This window comes from Natrix helvetica (assembly GCF_964273705.1).
Source record: "Natrix helvetica genome assembly, chromosome: 1".
Classification (NCBI taxonomy): Eukaryota; Metazoa; Chordata; class Lepidosauria; order Squamata; family Natricidae; genus Natrix; species Natrix helvetica.
In genome coordinates, this window is record NC_138548.1 from 2,174,697 (window position 1) to 2,182,578 (window position 7,882).

The 7,882-nt window shown below is 52.2% G+C and overlaps 1 protein-coding gene across 1 annotated transcript in view; it reads left to right on the forward strand.

Moving 5' to 3' along the window:
• Positions 1 to 884: 884 nt before the first annotated feature.
• Positions 885 to 7,882, forward strand: part of NRTN (neurturin) — a 56,467-nt gene continuing 49,469 nt past the window's right edge. Inside the window, exon 1 of the mRNA XM_081939933.1 lies at positions 885 to 925. The gene's annotated coding sequence lies outside the window, so the exon portion shown is untranslated. The remainder of the gene's footprint in view (positions 926 to 7,882) is intronic.

The following is a 7,882-nucleotide window of genomic DNA, read 5'->3' on the forward strand; positions in this document are numbered from 1 at the left end:
AGACGTAGCGGAATCAAAGGCGGCGTCCGTAATACAGCAGTACGGGGCGGGAGGGAACGCCAGAGATCATCTAGCCCAGCCCGGCGATTCCGGACGAAAGGAGACCAGCCCTCGCTTTGGTTCGCGGCGCTTTTGCGGGCTGGGTGGTATTGGGAATGGGGGTGGATGGGTTTCAGGCTGCGACACCTCGGAGACCCTGCGAATCGGATCTCGACCCCCGCCCCCTGCCCGGAGACCTTTGCGGAGGCTGCGAAGGGCCAGAAGAAGTCTAGGCGGGTGGGTGGGGGTGGGAAGGGGCGTCCTGGGACAACCTCCCCCCCAACAACCCTCCTCGCAGGGCGCTGCCCGGAGCCTCCGCTCGGGCGAAACCCGACACCCGCAGCCCAGCGGTGGGACGGAGGAGGGGCCTTCAAACAGCCCCCCCCAGCCTCCCCCCCCCACGTCGCATCTCGGCTGGCAGCGGACCCTGCCCGACGCCGCCTGCAAGGATCGCGCCGAAGCTTCCTCCGCCGCCTCGCTCTTTTTCCCAGCGCCGGCAAGAGAAGCGCGCAAGGGACTATCCAGAGCCGAGCCGCGCAAAGCCCGCCGGAGGGGAGGGGTGTTCCCAGCTCGGAGTCCCCCCCCCGTCTATCGCCGGAGGGAGAAACCCACCCGCCCACCTGCGGAGCTCCTCTAGGAGAAGATGCCCGGGATCCGAGCCGCTTTGGATCCCGCGCGGCGACGGCGGAGGCGACGGCGGCTGAGCGCCGGGACCGGGTCCCCCGCCGGGGGGGACATCTGAAGGCGGCCCGCCCGCCAAGCCATGACGCCCCCCGCTTAGGCGTGAGCCTGGCTAGCGCGCCTGGCGGGAAGCGATCCTACGCGCTCCGGGTCCGCCCGGGCGGAGGGCGCGCCTCGGAGCAGCCGCCGCCGCCGGTGGGAGAAGGTAAGGGCTGCGCTCTTGCTTCGGGCTCGAGGGAAGCAAGCAAGCAAACGGGCGGGGGTCGTGGTCGGTTCGGAGGGTCTGCCGCAGCTCTGGGAGTGGGACCCCCGCCGCTGCCCGGGGGTCCAAATGGAGCGGTTGATTCTCTGGTCCGGCTTGCCTTTGGATCGGGCCCCGCAGCGTGGGTGTGGGGCCAAGCCAAGATTGGGGAGGGGTGTGTGTGTGAACTGATCGGTGGGGACGTTGTCTAGGATGGGTGGGGTGCTCCCGGGACTTCAGACCCTCCCGGGTGAAGTCCCAGCTGGACAGATGACAAAAGGGTCCCGAGACGTGGGGAAGGGGCTGCGCCTCCCCCACCCCCCAGGTCTGGCCGCTTCCACGCGCGCCGCTCTTCTCCTCGTCCGAAATAAAAAAAGTTTTGCAGAAGTTGCAAAAATTTGACGGTGGCATTTCCCCCCTCGCCTCTTCCTGTCCTTTCCTGGGAAATTTGGGGCGGGGGCTGGGGGGCAGGCAGAACCAGCACAGCCCCTTTGGATCGGGGTGGTGGTGGTTAGTAGGGGGAGCGATCGCCCGTGCGCTCTCCCGGTTTCTCTGCTCTCCAAAGGGGCTGGGGAATCTGTTCCAGCGAAGATTCCCTCCCGCAAATCCCTCCGGAATTTCTATTAATTAACTAATGAACTCGAAATACACACACGCACACACACACACACACAATCCCGGTATTCCAGACTGAGACTTGCAAGAGCAGGAATGACGTTGCCCGCATAGTTTCGCAAGATTAAACACACATGCGCGCGAAACCGCAGGCTTAGGCTAAATTTGTGTGTTTGTGTGTGTGTTGTTGTTGTTGTTAAAGAGTTTCGAGGATAGAGGCGCTGGAGCTTAGCATCTCTCTCCCCCCCCCAAATTATGAGAACCCAGTCACTATCAATCAAAATAGAGCTTGAAGGGACCTTAGAGGTCTTCTAGTCTGGCCCCCTACCCAAGCAGGAGGCACTATACCACTTCAGACAGGTGGCCGTCTAATGACTTCTTAAACCCTCCAGTGATTAAGCAATAGCGCTTAGACTTATATACCGCTTTACACTGCTTTACAGCCCTCTCTAAGTGGTTGACAGAGTCAGCCTCTTGCCCCCAACAATCTGGCTCCTCATTTGACCCACCTCGGAAGGACGGAAGGCTGAGTCAACTTTGAGCCTGGTGAGATTCGATCTGCCAAATTGCAGTCAGCTGGCAGGCAGCAGAAGTCGCCTGCAGGACTGCACTCTAACCACTACGCCATCGAAGCACTTACAACTTCTGGTGGCAAGCTGTTCCACTGGTTAATTGTCCTCAATGTCAGGAAACTTCTTCTTAGTTCCAAGTTGCTTCTCTCCTTCACTAGTTTCCATGGGCTGCCTTAATGCACGGGGCATTTGCCCATGGGCCCCACAAGCATAGGGGCCCCATGCTAACCCTTCAATGCACCTTGCATCATATAAATACAGCAACATATTTATTCCATTTTACTGCATTTTTACGTTATTACTAGCATGCCAATAAAATAAATATAGGTTTAATTTTATCGACCATTTGCATTTTTATTCCTGTGAGTAGTTGCTGGGGCCCATAATGCTACTAAGATGGCCCTGTTTGCCTCAGTTGCTCCTTGTCCTGCCTTCTGGTGCTTCGGAGAAAAAAAATTGTCTTTGGAATTTAGAATAGAATCGAGGTGGAAGGGACCTTGGAGGTCTTCTAGTCCACCCCCCCACCCCCCCTCTGCTCAAACAAGGGAACCTGTGTCATTTCAGACAAATGGTTCTCCAGTCTCTTCTTTAAAACCTGCCATGATGAAGTCCCTACAGCCTCTGGTGGCCAGCTGTTCCAATGGTTGATTGTCCTCACTATTAGGAAGTCTCCCCTTAATTCCAGGTTGCTTCTCTCCTTGATTAGTTTCCACCCATTGCTTCTTGTCCTGCCTTCAGGGGCTTTGGAAAAATAAGTTGACCCCCCCCCTCTTCTTTGGGGCAGCCCCTCAAATACTGGAAGGCTGCTATCATATTCCCCCAAGTCCTTCTTTTCTCCAGAGTGGCCAGATGTGAATCCTGCAACCATCCTTCGTTGTTGTTTTTTTAATCAGCTTAGTTTCTCTTCTCTCCACTTTTTCCCCAAAGTCTCAACATTTTTTTTTGCAATGTGATGACCAAAACTGGATGCAATTATTCCAGGAGTGACCTTACTGAGGCTTTATAAGTTTTATTTATAAAATATAATATATACTCAATTTTCTGGTTTGTTTTCTCGGAAGGATGGGTTTTTTCTCTGGAAAACTGCTGGCTGGCTATTTATAACAAAGGGTTTGTGATTACAAAAGGGGAAAAATGTTTTGGTTTTTTGAAATCTGCGTTCTTTAAAAAGCATCTGCTATTCTACGATAATTCTTTGGAACTTACAATTCCCGTGTAATTTTAGCTGGTTGGAAGGCCATTGAGTCCAGAATTCAGATAGTTTCTGACTTACGACCAACAATGGAGCCCAGAATTTATGTTGCTAAGTGAGACATTTTGTTGAAAGAGTTTTGGCCCCTTTTACGACCATTCTTGCCCGTTTCGTTAAGTGAATCACTGCAGGTGTTAAATTAGTTACCTGGCTGTTAAGTGAATCTGGTTTCTCCATAGACTTCACTTGTCAGAAGGTTGCAAAACGGGATCTCCCTCTCCCTCCCTCCTTTTCCCCCTCCCTCTTTTCCTCTCAATCCCTCTTTTTCCCCCTCTCTCTCTCCCTTCCACCCTTCCTCTCTCCCACCTCCCTCCCTCCCTTTCTCTCTCCCCCTTCTCCTTCCCTTCCACATTCCCTCCCTCCCTCTCTCTCTTCCTCTCCCTCCCTCTCTTTCTCTCTCCCCCTCTCTTCCCCTTCCACCCTCTCTTCTCTCCCCTCTTCTTCCCTCTATTTCTCTCTCCCCCTCTTTCCCTTCTACACTCCCTCTCTCCCTCCCTTTCTCTCTCCCTCTCTCTCTTTCCCTTCCACCGTTCCTCTCCCCCTCTTCCTCTCTCTCTTTCTCTCTCCCTCTCTTTCCCTTCCTCCCTCCCTCTCTCCCTCCCTCCCACCCTCTCTTCTCCCTCCCTCTCTCCCTTCCACCCTCTCTCTTCCCCTGCATCTCCCCCTCTCCCTCCCTTTCTCTTTCCTTCTCTTTCCCTCCCTTCCTCTCTCCCTCCCTCCCTCCCTCCTTCTCTCTCTGCTTTCACCCCCCTCTCTCTCTTTCTCTCTCTCTAGGATGGGGCTCCAGCTGTAAATATCAGCCATTGCTCACTCCGTCTGTTCTCGGAGTCGCTCTTGGGCACCACTGATGTGTGTGTCTGTGTGTATTGTATAAACTTTTACTGCATTACTGTGTCAACGGCCTCACAAAAAGTTGCCGGACTCATTGCCAAGCCAAAAGCTTTGCTCAGGCTGGAAATAAAAGTGGGGGGAAGGGGTCTGTTTTGCATGTCCTTGCTCCCACCGGGGACCTGAACGCCCTTTGCCCTCCTGGACGGGGCAGTTACGAAGTGCAGAGGGAGCCGGGCGAAATGAAAGGGGAACAGCAAGTGCCTAGATATGGGTCCTGTCCTGCCTGCTTGGCCTCAACTAAGTCTGTCTGTCTCTGCCCCACAATAGAATAATGTCCGTATAACAGAAGAATTGGAAGGGACCTTGGAGGTCCTCTAGTCCGGCCCCCTGCTCAAGCAGGAGATCCTTTCACCATTCCAGGCAAATGGTTGTCCAGTCTCTTCTTCAAAACCTCCATTGATGAAGCACCCACAACCTCTGGAGGCAAATTCTGTTCCACTGATTAATTGTTCTCACTGTCAGGAAGTTTCTCCTCAATTCCAGGTTGCTTCTCTCCTTGATTAGTTTCCACCCATTGCTTCTTGTTCTGCCCACAGGTGCCTTGGAGAATAGTTTGACTCCCTCTTCTTTGTGGCAACCCCTGAGATATTGGAACACTGCTATCGTGTCTCCCCTGGTCCTTCTTTCTCTTAAGCTAGACATATCCAGTTCCTGCAACCGTTCTTCATATGTTTTAGTCTCCCGTCCCCTAATCATCTTTGTTGCTCTTCTCTGCACTCTTTCTAGAGTCTCCACATCTTTTTTACATCGTGGCGACCAGAACTGAAAGCAGGATTCCAAGTGTGGCCTCACCAAGGCATTTATGAAGTAGTATTAACCCTTCACGTGGTCTTGATTCCATCTCTCTCTTAAGGCAGCTGAGCCTTTCCCCACTTTGACGCAGCATCCTGGGAGAAGCCAGAGAGGAACCAGAGAGGCAGGTGGCTTGTTGGGATGATGGCCAGCTCGGAAATCAACCAACCACAATGGATGGTTTGTCTTGCAGAAGCCGAGCCTGGCAGCTCCAACCCATTGGGGCAGCAGCAGGGGATGAAGGGAGTTGTAGTCCCAAAGCCAGCCCTTTTGTAACGGTTGGCAGTAGGTGAGGGGTGAAATCCAGCAGGTTCTGGAGAACCGGTAGCGGAAATTTTGAGTAGTTCAGAGAAACGACCCCCGGGGCCAAGAAAGAAGAAAGCCGGACGGAGCCCATTATGCAATTGGGGGGAAATGTGCTCCCCCTCCTGGTTTTGCATAATTCGGCCTTTGCTCCTTGGGCACAATGGAGAAGCCCCCCTCCTCTTGTGGGGGAATCTCAGATTAATGATCCCTCCGTGTGACTCTTTTGCCAACCCGTCGTTGCTGCACAAAGGAAGCTTGCAAGGCAACGCCATTGAATCTCCTAGAACCACTGCACTGGAAGGGACCCAGGAGATCTTCTAGTCCAACCTCCTGTTTCAGCAGGAAATCCTATACCCGGGATGGCGAACCTATTGTGCCACAGGTGGACCCTCTGTGGGCATGCAAGCCGTTGCCCCCCGTTCAGCTCCATCGCGCATGCGTGCTCGCCTCCCTCCGGCCAGCTGGTCTTTGGGTCTCTGCTGTGCGTGCACGTGGCGGGTGGGGCAGGGCACATGCGAGGGAGGAATGTGTGCATGTGCGGGGGCCACGCTCACATTGCATTTTGGGGGTTTAGATATACATGTGCAGATTTGCACACATGGGCTTTGGGCACTCAGTCCAGAAATGTTAACCATACCTTGCCTTCTACCATCCCAGACGAGTAGCTGTCCAGTCTCTTCTTAAAAGTCTCCAGTGATGGAGCCCCCACAATGTCTGGTGGCAAGCAGTTCCACTGGCTCATTGTTCTCACTGTCAGGAAATTTCTCCTCAGTTCTAAGTTGCTTCTCTCCTTGATTAGTTTCCACCCATTGCTTCTTGTTCTACCCTCAGGTGCTTTGGGGAATGGCTTGAGTCCCTCCTCTTTGTGGCAGCCCCTGAGATATTGGAAGACTGCTATCATGTCTCCCCTGGTCCTTCTCTCTATTAAACTAGACATACCCAGTTCCTGCAACCGTTCTTCATATGTTTTAGTCTCCAGTCCCCTAATCATCTTTGTTGCTCTTCTCTGCACTCTTTCTAGAGTCTCCACATCTTTTTTAGGTGGTGTGTTGATCTATCCCTCTGTTGCTATAATACAATACAATACAATACCATACAATAGCAGAGTTGGAAGGGATCTTGGAGGTCTTCTAGTCCAACCCCCTGCCTAGGCAGGAAACCCTATACCGTTTCAGACAAATGGTTATCCAACATCTTCTTAAAGACTTCCAGTGTTGGGGCATTCACAACTTCTGGAGGCAATTCTGTTCCGCTGCTCTTCACTTCGGCCTCAGTCCACGGCTAAGAAAACCCCTTCATAGTTACCTTTCAATGGAAGTCTGCAGATGGTTCCAATATCCACATTTTTTACGTCTTTGTGTACATTGGTCCTCTCTCCGGGGGGGAAGACAGCTGACACATTCTAAAAATTGGGGGCGGATGCAAAGAAGACAGGCCTAGGTTTGCAGTTTTGCCCAGGAAAGCAACCGAAGGGCCTTCCTCCCTGAAAATGAGCTTTTCTGAACAGCCTTAAGTGGAGGGAAAACGCACAGGGGAGGACGCAACCCTGGGGAAAGCTCAGTGTTGTGACATTCTATTACTGGAGGCTTTTTAAGAAGAGGTTGGACAGCTACTCACCTGGAATGGTATAGAGCCCCCTGCTCAAGCTGGGGGTTGGACTAGAAGACCTCAAGGATCCCTTCCCACTCTCTTATTGTGTTTTGTTCTCTTCCCTGCTACGTGAAGAGAAGTGGGGCATCACTTCCACCGTTCCCTTTTTGAGGAGGGAGGGAATCTCCTTCCTGCTTTCCTTTTCTCAAGCACCAAAAATCGAAAGCCAAAATCAAAAACACCAAAGGGACAAGTACAGATTAGGCCAGGGGTGTCCAAACTTGGGAACTTTAAGACTTGTGGACACCCCTGGATTAGGCGAAAGCTGGCTCAACAACCGGCACCATGAGAGGGATCTCGGAGTCCTTGTGGACGATCCCGTCAACATGAAACAGCTGTTTTACGGCAGCGGCTGAAAAAGCTGACACAATGTTTGGTTGTATAAACAAAGGCAGAGAATCAGAATCAGGTGGAGTCTTCGCACCGCTTTGTAAAGCCTTAGTAAGGCCACACCTGGAATCCTGCATCCAGTTCTGGTCCCCACGTTGCAAAAAAGAAGTGGAGACTTTGGAAAAAGTGCCGAGAAGAGCGACTAAGATGCAGTAAAACCAGATAAAAACATCCAACCTCAACTTTTGCACTTTTACCTAATACTATAAACTTAGCCATTTCTACAACCACAAACCTATTCTAATTGGCAATACCCAAAACCGAAGTTGCATTTCTACACCCCCACCTCAAGCCCAAAGTCCAGAAGTGGTTTCCAAGTAGAAACTTGGAAAACATTTGTATTTTTGTATATATTCAAAGCAACCCGTTTATAGCCTTCTGTGCTAACTCCATAAAACTTTTGCAGCCGTTCATCCCTGGTGGCCATTAACATACATAAACATCACAGCTCCA